At 40.8% G+C, this 21,084-nt stretch overlaps 1 protein-coding gene across 5 annotated transcripts in view; it reads right to left on the bottom strand.

Annotated features, from left to right (window-relative positions):
* Positions 1-351: 351 nt before the first annotated feature.
* Positions 352-21,084, bottom strand: part of LOC147430000 (pentatricopeptide repeat-containing protein At3g09040, mitochondrial-like) — an 85,940-nt gene continuing 65,207 nt past the window's right edge. Inside the window, exon 3 of one of the 5 annotated variants that reach the window (XM_086496195.1) lies at positions 352-647. The gene's annotated coding sequence lies outside the window, so the exon portion shown is untranslated. Of the gene's footprint in view, positions 648-3,179; positions 3,639-3,744; positions 3,768-21,084 lie in introns of those variants that run through there. The other 4 variants (XM_086496187.1, XM_086496193.1, XM_086496191.1 and 1 more) reach the window with 4 other exon arrangements.

Here is a 21,084-nt window from a genome sequence, read left to right as displayed (position 1 = left end):
GGTTTGTAAAAATAGAAAGACATGACAATATTTAACCACCATTACATGCCAATTATCCCACTTGTAGTCAACCACATACAACAGAACGGTACCCAATTTCATAACATCGTTGACAGGTAAGTATGTGAGCAATTGAAATTATAAAAGTAACCGTTTTTCCCTTCTCCTCCCAACACCCAAGTACACACACCTAGACTATGACACTACAACACACACATCCAAAATATAGACTTGATAGTGAAAGATTGTGAGGGAAAGATGATATAAACAAGATTAGAGAGTACACAACATAGCATAGCAAGAGAGAGAGAGAGAGAGAGAGAGAGAGAGAGAGAGAGAGAGATCTTGCAAATCAATGGCCTAAAGATTGTATCCTTAAACTCCACGGCACCTCTTGTGAAGTTTAGTATTTGATATTGTTTATTGATTCCAAAAATTGGAGACTCCTCTTTATACTTAGTTCTACTTAAGTCTTTGTGCGGTGGCTACGACTTATTGCATGACCCTCTTTAGGATGAGTTATCACTAATTATTTACAAGCGATTCATAGTGTCTTGGTGGAAAAAAAAACTATAACACTATGCAAATAAAAATTGCCAAAAATAATTTATTACCGACGCCTTCTTCTCAACTCCCATAATTCCAATCTACACAATATCAACTCATTGTTAGTCAAAATATAAAGACAACATAATAGTTAACCATTACACGTCAGCTATCCCAATTGTAGTTAATCACATATAACAGAAGGATACATAATCTTGTAACATTAAGTATATGAGCAATTCGAATTGTGGAAGAAATCGTTCTCTCCTTCTCCTCCCAATACCTAAGTACACAAATCTAGACTATGATACCACACACACATACACATACATACAAAATATAGTGAAATATTATAAGGGAAAGATGATGCAGATAAGATTAGAGAGTACATAGCATAGCATGAGAGAGAGAGAGAGAGAGAGAGGAATCTTGTAAATTTTTATTGGTGCCAAAAATTGGAGGTCCTTCTTTACACTTAGTTCCACTTTAGTTTTTGTGTGGTGGCTACTACTTATTGTGTGACCCTCTTTAGGTGAGTTTTCTCTAATTATTTAGAAGCGAGTCATAGTGGCTTATTGAAAAAATAAATTATAACACTATGCAAATAAAATGGCCGATAATGATTTTAATGCCGACACCTTCTCTTCAACTCCTAGAATTTCAATTTACACAGCATCAACTCACTGTTAGTAAAAATAGAAAGACAACACAATAATTAGTCATTACACGCCACCTATCCCAATTGTAGTTAACCACATACAAAATGAGGATGCCCAATCTCGTGACATCATCTAATGACACTTTAATTACCATTTAGATTGAAACAATGTGGTAGCCCTTCATGAGACAAATATTATTAATCCACGATTGGAAAAATGATTAACTATATCTTAAACAAGTCGAATCAATTACACGAATAAACCTAAAAGATCACTCTTACAAGGATATGCTAAAAACACTTATCCAAGATTTTGATTTCGAAACATCATATGACACTAAATTATCATCATGGTTAAACAAAGACACTCTTAGTTAGATGTGTGGGGCTTCACAGAATGGCAGTTTAAAGCGGGAGGATTTCATCTTGGATTGAGAAATGAATGATGTTGAATATATACATGAACCTTTTCTTGAACACTTCTTCAAGGCATTGAATGGACTCAAATATTGACTACCATGGACGTTTGTGTCAAGGAGTCTATATCAACTTTATTTTGTGACGAAGGTCGTCCCGACAAGGGCACAAACAAAGGAAAAAAAAAACACCTCTAATACAATAATAAGAAGACTCCAAAAAAAGAGAAACAACAATGCTATATCCTTAAGAGGCAAAAATAGCGAAGAGAAATCAAAGAGAAAAAGCTTGTTTGAGGAAAGAACGAAGTCAATGTCAATTGAGTTCAAGGAACCAAAGCCAAAATCAGAAGGCTCAATATCAATAGATAAAATTCATGAACCTATCAGTGTAGCCTTGGAAGCTTTTCAAGCAAGTCAAACAATAAAAATAAAAATAAAAAATGAGAGACGCAAAGCTAAAAGTTTATCAAAAATTAGTGAGGATCACACAAACAATATCGGAGACATAGATGTCAAAACTGGAAACAATTGGGAATCTACTAAAGGATGAAACAAGACAAAAACCAATGGAGGTAAAAGAATCTAAAGAATTGAGGGATTCTTTAGTTGAAAATGACAAACATGAAATCATTGTATTAGGTAGTGACGACAGGCTAAAAGGAATCCTCTTAATGGAAGAAGATTGGCCGAATCACTTGTCGAAAAGAGTTAAAGAGGTGAACGATGGAAGCCTGACATTGAAATCAGCTCTAATATAAAAATTATGGCTAGGACATCTACCCATGGAATTGAACGGACAATTTCTCTATGGAGATTAGGGATCATATCAATCAAGTTTTTCTAAAACCCAAATACTCAAAACCTTACCCTCATACTTGGGAGAGAATGAAGAACCATCCTTGGTATGTAAGACCACAAAACTGAACCGAGCAACGCAAACTTTAGATGTGAAAAACCTTCAATCAATCATTTCAACATCCATTCAATGCACCATAACATCAGGAGCACATCTATGGAAAGATTTGCAAAACCTTTAAGAAAGTTGGAATCATAGGATTAATGAGAGAAAACTCTAAAGATTAAGATGGCATACCAATGAGAGGGAGTTCAAAGTGTGAGTGTCCATCAATAAATTGTAAGGATAGTTTCTTAAAGGTAAAACCTTGAGGATCTTTAAAATAGATTGAGAGAACACGTTGTTAAATGTAATAACTTGGAAACTATGAAATGGCATCTCCAAAAGAATCGTCATTACTTTCATATCATGTACAACTTGATTTAATATGTCATGATCATGATTCACTTTTACTTGGGAGAAGAAACAAAAACCATTGTTATCTGCCTACCACTTAAAATCATGATAACCTAATCTCCAAAGCAAGAAAAACACAAACGAATTCCACTAAGGTCAAGAAAATATAATCACATGTGCTTAGGTAAGTCAATGAGTAGACACATATAGCATACAATTCAATGTAAAGTGGCATGATGGATCACAAGTGAAGCCATAAATGTAGTTAATTCACAAGTGTGTGTTAAGTCTAGAAAATATAGGATAAAAGATAAGTTGTAGTTTTATACGCATGAATGATAATCATCAATGAAATAATCAAATCAACTGAATCCAAAGGATGCAGTATTAGGTCAAACTTTGAGTAGTACATTAAGAAAGTTGTTGTTCGTAAGGGCCGTATGATATCCTTCACCTTCCTACAGTCTTGGACCTTGAACAAAACTCAAGGAGATTGAAGTAGCTTCATCCCCCCTTTTGCATAGTGTGTAGCCAATAATGCTCCATCCGCTCAACATACCACAAGTCCACCCTTGCACAAAGCTTATCTTTCTTTCCAATGAGATGATCCCATAGTCATGAACATGTACATCATATCTGACAAATGGTTGATTTTTAATCTTGTTCAGTAGGGCAACATGAACAACATTGAGATCTTGTTCATCCATTGCAAAATACCTTCATCATGTGGACACTTTTACTCCACTCCATTGAGGTTGTTACCCTAGAAATCCCTCATGTATGTCATGGAACTCTTTAAGAAAATTTCGGATGTTCATAAGTCATTTTTCTGAGCGATAGCAATTGACAAGGACACCACCTTGGCCCACACACAGACCATGCATTGCAACCACTGTTAAATTTTGTACAAGCACATTGAATGGGTACACTTTTTATTGTGCTGCAATATATTCAATTTACCTTACCATTCTTCATAGCCCAAAAAGTCATGCATTCACATTCAAGTAACCTTTGATCAAGACACTACCACAACTTGCATGTTAGCTCATGTCTGCTATTTCTATACCTTCCCAAAGTTGTAGCTCTTCTATTACAGAATGCAGACATACTTCTATGCTTTTCACTTTGTATCAGCCTAGTACAATCAAGCTTAAGGACAAGCGTCTCTTCTTTGTTCCCAACCAAGTGTGAAGAGCACGTGTGCGGATGCATGCATGCTTGAAGTGTTCTAGAGTGGGTGGAGAGCACAGTGAGGATAATACTAGTTCAAGCTCCTTATTCTGTTAACCATCAACGAATAAGGTTAGGTTTAGTGATAGGTTAGTAATGGGTCCGGACAGTTGGCCTGAACCCCAACTATCTCCCACTTGAAGGCCAACATGGCCCAAGTGGCCTATGTATGTACAACATGTATAATCGTGAAACATTCAAGTGGCTTCACTCTACACCCCATTATCTCAATGCAATGTGCAAACCACTATGAGTCTACGCTCTTTGTGAGCCCATTTGCAAGGTTTTCATCTCTATGGACCTCGACTGTCTTGATATGCTTGCTAGTCAAGATGTCCTGTATCACATGATATCTGACCTCGATGTGTTTCGACTTGGAGTGAAACACAGGGTTCTTCGATAATGCAATAGCACTCTGACTATCACAATGTACCACTAGAGTCTGATAAATGCCAAGATCTCCTACTAGATGAGCTAACCATACATCTTCCATGCTAGCACTAAAAACTACAACGTATTCTACCTCCATGATGGAAGAAGAAGTGCAATCATGGATACATGATCTCCATGACAAGGCTACTCCAACAAATAGAAATACAACTCTGTGGACATATGTGGACTATGCAATCAAGGCTACATGATCTTCAACTATCCACACAACTCACATAGTCCACATCTGTGTAACCCACGATGGATATGTCACTGTTCCCAAAGCGTAAGTACTTGCTTGTTGTACCCTTAAGGTATCTCAGAATGTGCTTGACTACTTTCCATTGCTTTTTACCGGGATTTTTCATAAATCTGCTAATTACTCCCACTGCAAATGCGATGTCTGGTCTGGTGGCTACCATGGCATACATAAGATTGCCTGCTGCTAAAGAACATGGCACCTTTGCCATTTTTGCTTTCTCAGCATCAGGGGAGCATCATTCTTGCTAAGTTTTGCATATGCTTACATTGAAATACTCAATGTATGCTTAAATTGGGGTACTCAATGTAACCTTCCTCCCCAACATATTAAAACATTGCAAGACCTTGTGGATATACGTTTCTTGAGATAACTAATATTCCACGTTTCATATCCCTCTTGATACACAAGTGACTTCTTCAAGATGTCAATCTCGTTGTTAGACTTCTAGCAATGAGCATGTCATCGACATAAAGTATCAAGATGATAAGTGAACCATTGTTCAACTTCTGAGTATACAAGGAGTGGCGTTCTTGGATTTATAGATAACCTTGAGATTGCATATATTTGTTAGACTTCTGGTACCATTGCTTTAGGCCATACAATGCCTTACACAATCTACACACCAGTTTTGCTCTTGTAGGCTTTTCCAACTCAACTTCAGAACCCTCTGGCTGTTTCATATAGACATCTTCTTCAATGGCTACTAGTCTAAGCACAAGACGTGATGTAGTCATCTTGAATACTAGAGAGAAAATATCATCAAAACCCACACTTTTCTTTTGCTTGAATCCATTAGAAACAAATCTAGTCTTATAAAGTTTATGCTCGGGATCTTCATCCATGTATTTTTTCTTATACACCCATTTGCGAGGCAAGGCTTGTTTTCCTTCTGGCAACTCTGTCAGTTCCCAAGTCTCATTTGCCATAATCAAGTTATACTCTACTAATTGCATTGCTTGCTCCCACTTCTGCTATCTTCTATCGGAATAGCCTCTTGGTAGCAGGTAAGCTCTCTGCAGTCAACGACCAACAAACAATGAACCCTAGTTGAAAATGCTCAGGGACACAAGAGACCTACGTAGATCTCCTCAACTGCCTAATTGTTGGACTTTTCTCTCTCTGGAGCACTACTAGCGGTAGGAACATCACTAGTAGATTGAGTAGTTTGTTTGATCTCACTTGAAGCTACATCCTCAAATCTGACGTTACAATACTCAAACCTCTTTGACATGCTTTTTATGCATCTTCGACTAATTGAGTAGATTGAGGAGTTTGTTTGATCTCGCTTGAAGCTACATCCTCAAATCTGACGTTACAATACTCAACCTCTTTGGCATGCTTTTAATGCATCTTTGACTAATTGAAGATAACTTGTGAGCTACAAATAACTTTTCTAGATTCTGAATGCTAGAGACAATAGCCCATCTCTCCATCTGCACCAGATTTGTGTGATTTGGGATCTAGCATCTTGTGTAGCTTTTTAGCGACATGTGAGAATGCCTCACACCCAAATACACATAATCTATCACAGTTTGGCTTCTTGCCAATCCACATCTGCTGCGGAATCTTAAAGTTCAATGGCATACAATGTGATCGATTGATGATGTAAATTGATGCGGTAATTTTGCTATAGAAAACAAGGTTGTGACTCTCTTTTGAATTGTCATATTCATACGTCAGCAATACCATTCTGAGAAAGTGTGTACATCGCAGTAAACTATTGCCTAATATCTCTTTTGCTATACAAAACTTCTTGAACTTAGTGGAGACGTACTCTCCTCCCGTTGTCAGTGCGTAAACCCTTGAGCTTCTTGCCTGACTTCACATATCCAATGCCACAAATTTCAAGCTAATAAGAGTCACCTAGCTTGACTGATTGTGCATAATACAAATCAAAATCCAATATTGCATGTGGACTCAAATCAACAGTGAATATAAGGACATCTGATTGCTGTGACACATTAGGAGCAACCTCAACTGGTGGAGACTCAAGTACATTGAGCTCCTCAATATTGAATTGATCTAAGGAGGGTCATATTTAACAATGGCTTTACTCTTTTCACGTTGCAAAATGTGACAATCGTTCTTTAAATGGCCTTTCTTGTGGCAATGATAGCCCTCACTTCGGTATTGGGACATTGCTCACGTTCAAGCATATATTGATCTTTTACAAGACCAACAATCATGGGACTCATATTTATATGGAATGCAATACTTAAAGATCGTAAACCCTGACACGATGGACGGATGGGAACTAGAAGTCAATACATTCATGACCACCAAGGAGAGGGACCACTTGCGTTAGAGTCAGAAGGGTTTGATCAGATGGATATAAAACCTCTAAAGCGTATACCGATTGAAAAACCGAGACTAGGAGTATATTGTTGGGAAGACAATAATGTGACAAATTTATTATGGATGGCTCACATCAAACCAGGGCATTCAACACCCTTGAAGATTATGTATTATTTCAAGATCAAGGAGAAAGGTGCAGCAAACTTTTCCGTACACCTCTTGAGGGATTACTATAACAATAACTTTGTTATGATGACTCCAAAAGAGGTTGAACAGACCAAATACCAAGGCTACTCGATTAGAGACATGATCATGGAAATAGGACCTGACATGGACTGAAAATTTGGATCAACAAAAATATCTTTTGGCAACATGGCTAATGAATGGGACAGTGCAACCCAAGGAACCCATCTCAATGATGAGAATTGGGCGAGATGTACGGAGCCCACCACAAAACGAGAAAGATCGAGTGACACCAAAACCAAAAGTGGGTCAAATGGTAACCACTACCAAGCAACCGGTTTGAAGGCTTGGATGTAGGACCACTAGCTAGAAGAGCAGATGTCGAGCATAATTGGAGAGTCAGACCAATCGATGTTCAGAAATGGGTCAAGCAATACAGTGGATCGGAGGATCCATATGACCACTTAGCAAGCTTCAGGCAAGTGCTGAGAGCGGAAAGAATACTTGACTTCCATACTCAATTTAAAGGATTTGGAATGACCCTAAAAGATAAGTCTTTGACTTGGTTTCAAACCATATCTCCGAGATTCATCTCATATTTGCAAACGTTGGCTAAAAGATTTTTTGATGCATGCTCAAAGATGGGAATCTAGCATAGTACGGTACCTCAAATCTATAGCTTTAAACACACACAAAAAAGAGTCTCTGATAGATTGTGTTAGTAGAATGAGGTAGTACATTGACAAATGTCCAGACTTGGAGAGTCCAAATGAGGAGAGGCTTGTCTCATTGTTCATTGAAGGTCTACTCAACAAAGAGTTGCATGATGTATTGTATAGCAAGAAACACACTACCTTAGAAGCATGCCCCCTAGATACAATGGACTTGGGGGACAACTATGAATTTTTTATTGAAGAAAGCGATACGAAAGACTCGAGCAAACCATATCAACAGTGCCAACACAAGTAGAACCCATTGTGGTAGTTGAGTTTCTTTCCAAAGTCTACAATGACAAATGTATGTTGGTAGTCAAGCCAGCATGAGATGACTCTCACATTTTCTAGAAAACGCATTGGTCGCTCATCAATGTGACCATCTACCAATTATAATTTCATTTTTGTTTGCCTGATTACTAGTTTACCCCATGCTTTCCAAATTGCTTTTGGCTATGGCAATTCCTGGCCCAATGTTTAGTAAAGCTATGGTTTTTTACATCATTATATTCCATGGAAAGAGTTGTGTTTCCCACATTCCCTTCACAGTAATCTCCCACTTTGTGTATAGGAACGGATTTAATAAGTTTGCCATAAGATTCCTCTATGATTGTTGTTGTATTGAAGCAATTATGCTTTTGGATGTGAAGGAAGGAGAGAGAGAGAGAGAGAGAGAGAGAGAGGAAGTTTGTAGAGAATATCATCCATACTTGCGATAGGGAATATGTTCTCGATGATGATTTTACTGAGAGCTCTATAATCAATGCACATTCTCCAAGATCCATATTTTTTTAGTACTATCAACAACGGTGAACAAAAAGGTGAAGTGCTAGGTTGGATGAGACCCTTTTCAAAAAGTTCTTTTACCTAGTTCATTATTTCTTCATTTTAGGCTCGGCCAACTCGGTAAGGTGGCCGGTTGGGTGGTGTACTACCGGGAATCAAATCAATTGTGTGATTTTCAAGACGTGAAAAAGGGCAACTCGCCTGGTAAGCCCTAAGGGAGATAGTCAGCTTGAGCTTGCCGATAAATCTTGTCGTTTCTTTTCGAAGTCATACATATTTGACCTTTGATCATCATTGAGCTCTTTCAAAAAGACTGGATAGCATCAAGTGGGATGGACTCGCCTTTCAATTTTACATCAAGTACAATCTCTTTGCCCTTCTCATTCTTCAAGATGGCTTTCCTTGCCCTATAATGGACCACGGTGCTGTTGTTGGGTAACCAAGGGATTCCTCAGAGGACGTCATACCCTTCTAAAGGCATGATGTAAAAGTCCTTGTGCCCTAAACACCCCTGGAAATACAAACATAGTTTCCCAATGATAGGTGTAATGGCAACATACCGTACGGGTACCTCTAGAACAGCCTCGGGTGGTGGCCCCATTTCCTCGAGCGTAATTCCAAGTCAAGCCGCCAATTTTGGTTGAAATGAAGTTGGACTTGGCTTCTCTATCAAAGAAGATAAGGACTTCCTGGTTTGGCACTTTGCCCCATGCTTTGCAAAGTTCGGTACTTCCGTCCATCCGATCGGGGTCGGTCCTCACAAACTCTAGTACCAATCCGGCTTTCATCTTTCCTTTTCTTCCGTGCTCTTCGGCTACTCTTGAATTCCCTCGCTTGTCTTCTAGTGCTCCTCTGGTTCTTCTTCTCAAGAATTTTGTCCATCTCTTTCTGTGAGTACAGGTTTCGCTTTTTTGCACTCGTATGTCCTTTCAGCTTTCCTCCCGACCTAAGAGGAGAATCATTGGCCTTTTGCTATCTCGAGTAAATCTCATCAACCAGGTAATCCTTCAAGTGTTTCGCAAATCTTGGGTCTCTGGAGTACTTTATCAATCTTTTCACACATGTGACGTCTGTACTCTGCTCTTACAAACTTTTCCACCAGAAATTTGTCCAAATCTTCATTGTTTTCTTCAATTCCCGCACCAGATTTCAACTAAAGGTTGACATAATCTTTGCCAAATTCTCCGAGAGAACCCATGTGTAATCTGGGGTTCTTTATGAGTTATGCCCTGTAAAATAGAGGGATGAAGATAGGAGCGTACCCGATGCGCGATGAAGTAAGGGTGGGAATGGCTAATAAGTCCGGGTTTCGGACACAAAAATTCTTGCACATACAGTTAAAATTTCGACTGTTCTGTCGTGTTCTCCTTGAGAATCTGTGCGCTGCAGAATGGATATGGTCCTCCTTAGAGGGAAGAATATTTCTAAGCTCTGATACCACTGTAGCAGGCTTGGGCACTCCAAGCGAGAATGAATAGGAACACACGAACGAAAACTTCAAAATCACTGAACTTTAACAGAGAAAGAGAGAGAGAGAGAGAGAGAGAGAGAGTCGACATGACCCGACGGAGTTCCGTGCACAGAGGTATTGGTCCCAAAGCTTGGCGTCCCTTTCGCTATTTCTTTATCATTAATCATTGCAAAGCACAACTCCCGAGGGACCTCTGCTCTTAGACTCTACGTCCAGATGCTTTGCAGAGTGAGGCCCCAAGGGCTCTTTTATTCTTACAAGGGTTGCCCCAAAAGAAGCCACATGAAAAGCTACAAGTTCCAAAAGCATCTAGTCCAAAATCTGGGGCCAAAAGCTGCAAGCGCAAATCGCGGAATCCCGTACATTGCCACGTCAGCACGTCCACATGATTTGGAGTTTTTATTTATTCTAGTGTCCCCAAGGTCCCATCGCATGGGTACCCTATAAGTTGGAACAACTTATAACTTATAATCTTTTGAAATCTGTTTGTTTTCCGGGTGGACATCATTTTGTGACATGGTAGTCTACTTTGTTGTTACACAGAGAAGAACCTAAAAAATGGATAAAATTCAAGAGAGTTTTCACTTCTACATGGATAATGGAAGAATATGAAGAAGATGTCATCACAACTCAGCATCATCTGAGAATAACTAAGAAAGACACTTTGGATGACTACTGCCAGAGGTTTTGGGATACTATCATAAACGGGAGCGCATAACCATATAAAATATACTCAATGTAGAGAGAGATATATAGAGAGAAAGATAGAGAAGATCAACACATTATTGGGCAGAAGATGGGCTGGTCCCCCCCCCCCCCCCCCCCCTCTCCCATAAAGAGTATCTTTATTACTGAGGAGAAGTTTATACGAGCACTTGAACCGAACGTATTACCATGTTCATTCTAGAATTAGACTCAATGGTACTCGGAAGCCTCAGCTTCCTATTCTCAGGGAAAAATCCTATTCCAAGGACCTTCCATTCCTTATTTTGAATCTTCAAGAACCAAGGTTTTCGCCTTTGAATTTCACCTTCTAGACTCAGGGCTTGGCATCCCTGCAACTCTTTTCCCAGATTTGTTCACCGAGTCCTCTTTCGTAGAAATCCTAGAAGCAACTCTGCTTTTCTGGACGCAAAGCCCCTCCTTGGGAATCAACTCCTTGATACACTTGTACAAATCGACAGTCACATCACCGGATATCACAAGACATCACAGGACAAATCACATATAAATTCATTCCAAATCTCAAACCATGATTAATCAACAACGTATTTAGTAATCGCTTCTAGATTCATTCGGGACCTTACAGATGCCCGATTCACTAATCCTTATTGCAATCATGTCTATAGAGATTTATGAGACTAAAATGTTGCACTCATTTTGTCTTTCAGTTCCTGCACTCAAACAAGTCAAGTACAAATCAATCATTTTCATATTCATTTTTTGAATTCCAGTTCATAAAGTCATACAACAAAATATTGTCAGCCTATCAGTATCCCCGAAACCCAAAGGGACATCAGTGACTCTATTCCGTTGACAAAGGAGCGGAGTGACTCCCCTCTTGTGCAAGCCCGCTACACTAGATTCACCCATGGTGAAATCGGGGTTCTATCGGAGTAGACTATGCTAAACAAAATGCTTCAAGGTAAAGATTCACAATCCGAGGAGTATATGCCACGTCCTCCTCCTCCATCCACTTCGCATCCAATGCGGAATAATTCTTGAAATTAACCAAGAAACGTCTTATTGCTTTACCTTTTCTCTTTCTATCTTTATGTGCCAATATTTGTTTTGGAATGAGTATCTCCTCGCTTTCCTTCACTTCGGGTTACTCATCTGGCTCCCCATCATCGGGCACATCGCCTTTGAACAGCTTCAGGAGACTCACATGAAATGCATTGTGAATTCTCTAAGTATCGAGCAGCTTCAGTCTAAAGGAGACATCGTTTATCTTTTCTTTTATCTGGAAAGGTCCATAGTATCTCATGCTAAGCTTTGGAAAAAGCCGCTCCTTTCCCTTTTTCTTTCTGAGGCGTGCCTTCTCAAAACGTAAGAGCACCAAATCGTTCTCCTTTAATTTCAAATCGCGACGATGTCGATCTGCTGTCTTTTTGTATCTTTCTTGAGATTTCCGTAAAGCCTCCCGAACCTTGGCAAAAGCAATGTCCAAGTCCCTCATGTACTGGTCGGCTTCAAAAATCTTATCTTTCATCCTTAAGAAGGGGGGAACCTTCGGAGCACCTTCAATAATCTCAAATGGCGCCTTCCCCGTCAAAGAGTGAATCGTGTTATTGTAGGATAATTCCACCAAGGGCAAATACTTTTCCCATTGAGTCTTCTCATCCGAAATGTAAGACTTCAATAAATCCAATACGACTCAATTTGCAATCTCAGATTGCCCATGAGTCTACGAGTGAAAAGATGACGAGAACTGCAACCGTGTGTCAATGTTCTTCGAAATAGCCTTGCAAAACAAACTCGTGAATCGAGGATCTCTGTCACAGACTATTGTCTCAGACATGCCATGTAATCTGAAAATCTCTGCAATGAATAGTCTTGCTAAATGATCCGGCTTGACTGTTCTCTTCACTGGAATGAAGCGAGCTTGCTTGCTAAATCTATCGATGACAGTCCAAATGCCATCATGCCCACTCTGTGTCTTCGGGAGATCAAAAACAAAATCCATAGCAATACTTTCCCAGGGACGGGTGGAAATGGGTAAAGGCTATAACAATCCCTGTGCTTTATGCCTGTCTTTGAGGCGTAAGCATGCCGAACTCTCAGAACGGAGGTGGTCAATTTCATGATGCCCTTACTCTTATTAAGGAGCAGATGGCCACACTTTCCATAAGTCTCGTATTACTTCACATTCATTTGGATCAGATGCAAACGCAAAACACTTCTCGGAGCGTCTCGGAGCGTCCTACGACTTCTCGGACGACTAATGCTGCTTCTTCACCACCTTCTTCCGAAGCTTCAATGGACGAACCAAACGTACCAGATCCAATGGATGAGGTAGACAATCGCGAACTTCAATTACTTTATAAAAAATTTAATGTTGCACAGAAGAAGAAACTGGATGTTAAACTGCCCGAGCCGTATAATGGCCGTCACAACAAGCGCGTGCTGGACCAATGGCTATTCAAAATGGAGGTCTACTTGTCCAACACGGACTTAGTAGAAAGTAAAAAAGTTGCACTTGCTAGTTCTCTGCTCAAGGACACAACATTTCTTTGGTGACAACGATGGGTTGTTGATGGTAAACACACACCAAATTGGGATAAAGTCTGGCATGCTATACGCAAGGCGTTCGAGCCTGCCAATGCAGATTTTCATGCTCGGTTCTCTCTTCGCCGCCTGAGCCAAACAGGTTCCTTGGCCGCATACATCACAGAGTTTCAAAGGCTAACTCTGAAGATAGAGACCCTTAGTCCCTCTAATCAACTTCACAATTTTGTCGACGGCCTCGAACCCAACCTAAAGGACGATGTGCACAAATACAACCCTATCACCTTGGATGCTGCAATTTCCTATGTGGAGCATCTTGGCGCCCTACACGGAATTTTTTCCCTAGTGATACATCTTTAAACAGCGGTCGCTTTTCACACCGCGATCGCAGAGAAAGCTTTAGCCAAAGTCAATAACATCACTCTCAGTTCAGACAGCAAGCCACAACACCTTATTCAACTTCAAAGTTCTATTCTCAAGATCAACAATCTCAAAGCAGAAATTCCTCAAATATCCTTCACTTGATTGTGGTAAAAGACGTGATTTTCTCAAGATCGATGTTCCAATACTTAGCAAGGCTCTTCGTCAAATGCATATTCGACTTCAAAGAAGGATGGTTTATGTACAATTTGCGGTGGTGACCATAGATGGTATCAATGTCCAAAGAGACAAAATCCGTCTAATTTGAAAAGAAATTCCAATGCAGAAACATCATCGAATTCTGAACAACCAGCTTCTGCTCAAGATAAAGGAAAATCTGTGGTCAATACAAATCGTGTCTCAGAGGATACGACTATTCTTATGAAGCATGCTCAGTACAATTCTTCAATTTTGAAGCCTCTTTCAAAGCAAATTTTGAGACTTCTTGGAACTCTCAATGGTCGCTCCATCAATATTTTGGTAGACAACGGATGCTTGAATAATTTCGTCAGCACTCAAATAGTTCAACAGCTTGGCTTACCAACTCAAAAGACATCTCACTTATATGATGTGGAATTAGCAGATGGATCAATATTAACTTGTGATGAGACAGTTCGACAGTTACAGTTCGGTATTCAAAATTATGCAAATCAACTGGATTTTGAAGTCATGCCTTTATCTTATTACGACATATTCTTGGTCAGCATTGGTTATTCCAATATGTTCTAGCAATTAGCTTTCGAGGACATACTATCAATTTGTTCAAAGATGGACGTGAATTGATTTTACACAGGCTTTATCATGCGGAACGAGTGATTGAAGACTCACATGTACAAGTCAAACAGCATGATATACTGGATTATGAAGCGAATATGATTTCTGATGCAGATACAAAAATTATTATTGATGAAGAAGTTTTTCCAAGTGATACTTCATTACCAGACAAACATAAGGAAATAGTTCCAGATTCCGAGTCTAAAGACGACTATGCTTTCTTTGATTCTTTGTTGGATGATGATATGCCAATTGCAAGTCATGAAGTGGCAGTTTCTGAAGAATTTTGAGATTTGTTATTGTAAGATGATTGCAGTTTCAATCCAAAATTCTTTCTAGTGATTCGTAAAGATAAAGTTACTCTCTCTAAAGAATGCCTTGAGAAGATTTCCTCTTCACCAAATATTTCACAGTTATTAGAAGATTTTGAACCAAAATTCTTACATTGCATGAAGAATTTTGAAGATCAATCTCTTCTTGCAATCAACCTGATTAAGCCAAATTCTTCTCAAAAGTATCTGTACAATGCAATGACATGGGATTTAGCAGTCAAAGCAAAAAGGTTTCGCAAGAAGCAAAGGTTCAAGACGAAGGTTTCGGATAACTCAAAGATTGAAGATATTCGGAGATTCAATGCTTTTCCAGAGTTCTATCAACATTAGAAGTCATTTTTTTGACACGGGCTCTCATTTTAAATAGGAGGGAATGTCACGATTGTGACTATGTTAGAATATTACATCTACTCCTAGTTGCAGATACGCAAAGTGTCATGCCAAGGAGGACCCCTACGCTTGGATGGTCACGACCCTTCGCTCAAGAGACATGCCTCTTTGCCAAAAGCCACACTCCTTCGACGATTGATCACACCCCTTCGCTCTACGGTTGCGACTCTTCGTCCAATGGTTGCAGCTCTTCGCCGAAAGGATGTGGCTTTATATTTAAAGTTGTCTCTTCACCATGAGACATGTCTTTTCATTTGTGTCTCTTTGTCTCCTATATAAGGAGCCTATTGTACTCAGTTTTCAAGCATTCATTCAATCAATCAAACACACATTCAGTCTCTTGAGTCTCACTTTGATCTTAGGTCTTAAGTCTTAATTATAGGAATAGCACCACTAATCCTCACACCCAATGCTATCTCTCTCTTGCAGCGCACGATTCCTCCCCCCCTCTTTGTGGATGAGTGCAAGAGATCCCTCTCTCCCTCTCTTTGGCGCTCCTCTTCCTCCCCTATTCCTGCCGGCGAGACCGCCTCTCTTCCCGCCAACTGCGAGGAGCTATAAAAGAGAACTCTCTCTCTCTCTCTCTCTCTCTCTCTCTCTCTCTCTCTCTCTCTCTCTCTCTCTCTCTCTCTCTCAGACAGAAGCAACAGCCAACGCAAAATGTAAGGAGGTGTTGTCGTAAATTTCAACCACGGAGAAGACGGCATCACTGATGCCTATGGCTGCCCCAAGTGTACCAGATGTCACCAAGACCATGTGGACGGGTAGCATCGCGAAGAAGTGCCTATGGAGAGTGTTTCCATCGCGACAAGTTGCTGTTTTTCTTTGTTTTCATCCCATAAATGTCATAGACGGGGTTGATTTACGAGGAGCAGCTCAAGAACACACCTCTTCTGTGTGTAGGATCGGAAGAGAGAATTCTCCGCGTAGAGATCTTTTCTGAGAAGTTGCTTTTGGGGAACCGAGTTGCGTTCCAAGTGTCGAGACTTCAAAGGTAACGTTTTTAATGTTGTCTTTGAGTATTTGTTTGCATGAGTACTTCCTCTCTGCGAGGGAGTAGGAGCAAAGGAAGGCGTGAGCCTCCGCATTGAGGAACTAGAGCAGATCAACCCAAGGGTTTTTTCCTAGTATTTGGGGAGTAGACCCACGGATGTGACAGCGCTAGACTCCGGAGTTGGGATCAGGGAGTTGATTCCCAAGCAAGGACTTTGCATCCACAAAAGCAGAGTTGCTGCTAGGATTTCTATGGAAGAGGACTCTGGAAAGAGAGCCGGAAAAGAGTTGCAGGGATGCCAAACCGGTGAGATCCCGAGGTGAGAACTTTGGTTCTCAATGATTCAGAATAAGGAACGGAAGGTCCTTGGAATAGGGGTTTTCCTTGAGAATAGGAAGTTGAGGCTTTTGAGTACCATCGAGTCTGATTCTAGAATGAACGTGGTAATACATTCGGTTCAAGTGCTTGTATAGACTTCTCCTTAGTAAAAAAAGATACTCTTAAGGGAAGGGGAGACTAGTGCATCTTCTAGTCCCTAGTACTGTGTTGATCTTCTTACTCTTTCTCTCTATTTCTCTCTCTATATCAATTGGCTTTAATATTAAGTGATAAATTCTATTTATCCGAGTATAGTTTACATTGTTATGCGCTCACGTTTGTGACAATGGTATCAGAGCACTACAATCAAGTAAGATACTTTTGACGGAAGGGAGGGCATGAAAGCCATTGCTTTCATTTTACAGTTTGAAGTTGCCTTTGCAAACGGCAATTTCTCAGAAGAGTCAAAGATGAGGCATGTGACCAAACACCTCAAGGGGATTGCAAGTACTTAGTGGTATACCAAAGCTTTGCAAGGAATTCAAAACAAGACTTGCATTCAAATCAAGGCCGAATTTTCTGAGAAATGTTTTTCCTCTACACTCCGAGGAAGGCATCAAAGAAGATTGGGATCGGGTTTACCAAAAGAAGCATGAGCAAGTCAATGATTATGTGAACAGGTATTGGTTCACTCTTTCAAAGGTAGCTCTATTCTTGAACCTCTCTAATGCCGAAAACATGAAGAAATTCAACAGATTTTTACCCAAACTTCATAGGCACATGCAAATATATCCGCAAGATACTTTGCAATGGGTGGTGCGGTCAACTATGCAAGCCAAAAGTGTAGACTTCAGTGCACGAAGACTCTAATCCCTATAGTGGAATGGGAATCATTGAACACGGAATCAACAAATTTTTGTTGCCTCTCCTCAAAGGATATGTTGTTATCCGGAAAAAGATTTGGAGTAAAAGAATTCAAGCTAACCCTTGAGATTTTGAACAGAAGACCCTCAAACTTTAAGTGAGAGGGCATGTCTTCAATCAAAGTTACATATTTGAGGAAATATAGAGTACAGTTTTCTTTTTCTAACGAGGTATGTGTCACAAACTGGTCATAGAACGAGGGCCCCTTGATGAAATGCACCGGCAAGCTATATGCTGACGTAGCAGCAGGCCCAAAAATCCCATCGGATTTTGTGTTGGCAGTCTGTACGCTGTATGGAAATTATGTTGGTTGTTTTTAATTAGCAGCTTTTGAAAACTTTGCTTTTGAGTTTAAGATTTTTGGGGCTCTGCTTTTGGGTATCCCTTGTGGAATCGGCCTGTCCAACGTAGAGGGCGGTACTATTTCAATTACCTGTTAACTTTACACAGAGCACTGAGAAGGGAAGAGAACACAGTTGCGTCCAACGACTAGAATGTCACTGCGCACACGAGACCGACACCCTGTAGGCCCCAAAGACCGGCGCCCCTTTCGGTATTTCTTTATTCAAATTAAGGTAGACGATCCAACCACTTAGCACAAGCTTTCACAAAGCTGTCCAAACCTGACGAGGGCTGAAAACGCAGGTTTTCGACCTGATTTTGGCAACATAACGGCGCAAAAACCCCTGTAGGTCAAAAGCACCTGTCTAGGACGAATTCCCTCGCTATCTGGAAGCTTTCTGGTGAGCTGTCACAGAAATTCAGCAGGCTGTAATTCCCTGTTTTTCACTACCGGGTGTCCAAAAGCCTGTACACGCATCCCAAGGCTCTCACGAGGCTCCCCCGGGGTTCCCTTGCAGTTTAGGTGTGAAACCCTAAACCTGCAGAAAAACACAGCAGACTGTAATTCGCTGTTTTGAATCGTTTTTAGCAGAGCAAACACGCCTACGCGTGTCCCAAGGGCTCCCGCACGCAATGGGACAGTTCCCCTGTGAATTGGACGAGTTTTCACGCGAGAAAACTGTCCGAACTCGCAGTCTTTCGCGATGGAACTGTGCATACCTGTGGGGGATTAGCAATTAGCTAATCCGGTTCCTGTTCAGAAGGCTCTTGCCTTGGCAAATGCACATAAACTCCCAGAACTGTACATGTTCATCTGAGTAGCCCAACTAGTGGGGCATTACCATATGTGCCAAAGGGGAGAGAGAGATGCACGAGAGCAAGTCATCGCGCTACATGAGACAGAGAAGAAGGCAAGCTTTCCATTAAAGCTGTAGACTTGCACATACTACTCACACACACACACACACACACACACACACACACACACACACACACACACACACTGTAGGTCACTTGTGAGTAAAAAATCAACCCCCTCTCTCTCTTGGCGCCTCCTCTAGCTGAGGTGTCCTACAGGCAGCTCTCCTCTTGCCAAGTGTCCAGTTTGCCCCTTTGAGTTAATTCTCTAGTTCCCACTGACTTATAAAGTTGTAAGTGACTTTCCGGGTGGCCCAGACTTCGTTTGGCGGCCACAGGCTTCCATACTCATCAGAATTCATTGCTAACTGGCCCGATAAGTCCTCCCAGACTAACCGACCCAGACTCCCAATGTGAGAAACCTATTTGGACGCAGCCGTTTCACACTGGCCATGCAATGTCCACTTGCACCTTTTCAAGGGTCCCGGGGAAACAAGTAAAAATAAAAATAAATAAAAATATCTAGTACTTATTTACGGAAGGCAACAGGAAAAATACACCTCCTGGTGACACACCCCACCCTTAAAATATTGCAAGCGACCTCGCTTGCATGCCAATAATACATGTGATATCTCCTGATATCACATATATTCTATGATGGGAGTCCACATGCTTCCGGAAATGTAGCATTGGACGATTAAACAATCCCACCAACTTGGCTATGACACATATATCAAGCATAGAAGCCTTCTAGTGTACTCTGAAGCACAAACTTCTCTAGCTAAATTCTGTATGGAAAGAGTAGATACAATTGCTTAACTACTCTCTTGAGCATTGTGAACCATGCTCTTGCCTTGCTCCAAAAAGGCTACATCAAGTCACTGTGGGTTCCATCTGAAAGGCTTCAAGATACAATTGCAATAGTTGAGGTGAATCAAGCAATTCAGACTCTTTCATCCATTTGGCATTCAACGATGGATAGTTCTTGAACTTCACCAAATAGCGTCTTGCAACTTTTCCTCTAACCTTTCTTTCCTTATGTGCCAATATCTGTTCAGGAACAAGGATCTCATCCAATTCTTCCACTTCGGGTTGTTCCTCATCAAGCATATTCTCTAGCACATTACCAACAAAGGGTCTTAGAAGGCTGACATGAAAAGCATTATGTATTTTCCAGCCTTCTGGTAGCTTTACTCTGTAAGCTACATCGCTGATCTTTTCTGAAATCTGAAAAGGACCATAATATCGCATACTGAGCTTCTTTACATCAAGGACATGAGTCTTTCCTCTATGTACAAGGGTAATCTTTTTTCTAGCATGCAACTTGTAACACCATGGGATACCCAGTAACACATCACAGCCCTCAAGTGGCATAATATGAAACTCTTCCGCATCCACATAACTCTGAATGTGCAGACGAAGCTTCCCCAAAATGGGAGTAACGGGCTCTGAATGACCTGGGCATGCCAAACCTGCTTCCCCTGTCATACCCATCTCGTCTGCACGAATGCCCAACTTTGATGCCAATTTTGGTGATATGAAATTTGCACGAGCTCCTGGATCAAAGAAAACCAGCATTGTCTGGTCTCTAACTTTGCCCCAAGCTCTGCACAGCTCCGTGGCATCTGTGTTTGGCTGGTCTCCAACCAAATCTGGAACAAGTCCTGCACTTGGCTTTGGCTTCTTCCCTTTATGGTTTGACTTGTCATCCTTATCCTGTGACTTCTTCTGTGGGCATTCATTTGCAAAATGTCCTTTCTGTTCACAAATGTAGCATTTCTTGGCCTCCCTAAGAGCTTTCCGTTCCTCAAAAGTTTTGCCAGAAAAATGCCTCTTTTGTCCTTGTCCTCGTCCCGAAGAAGACTTTGACTGCTTCTTGGACGTATCACCTTCTTCAATGGAGGGCTTCTTTGTGCGAGGCTCAAAAGGCTTTGCTGCAACATTGCCCTTGGCTGAAAATTGTTTTCCCTGGGACCCTTTCTTGTGGCTATTAAATCCATCGGAATCTCCCTTCGACAAATTGTTGGCCACTCTTGCAGGCCACTCTTGCATTTTGCAGGCGACGTGAATTTTGGCCACTCTTGCATTTTGCAGGCGACGTGAATTTTGCTTTTGCTTTTTTTTTATAAAAAAAAAGAGAAAAGACTCTCTAAGAGAGAGAGAGAACTGATGCTTTTGATTTTAAAAGCTTTTGGGGCTCTGCTTTTGGGCATCCATTGTAACCTTTAAATTAGTGGTGAGGGCCTCACTTCTCAGAGCA

This window comes from Adiantum capillus-veneris, chromosome 22 (assembly GCF_014529385.1).
Source record: "Adiantum capillus-veneris isolate H3 chromosome 22, ASM1452938v2, whole genome shotgun sequence".
Taxonomy (NCBI): domain Eukaryota; kingdom Viridiplantae; phylum Streptophyta; class Polypodiopsida; order Polypodiales; family Pteridaceae; genus Adiantum; species Adiantum capillus-veneris.
The sequence above is the reverse complement of the archived record's forward strand: the minus strand, read 5'-3'. Positions and strand labels throughout refer to the sequence as shown.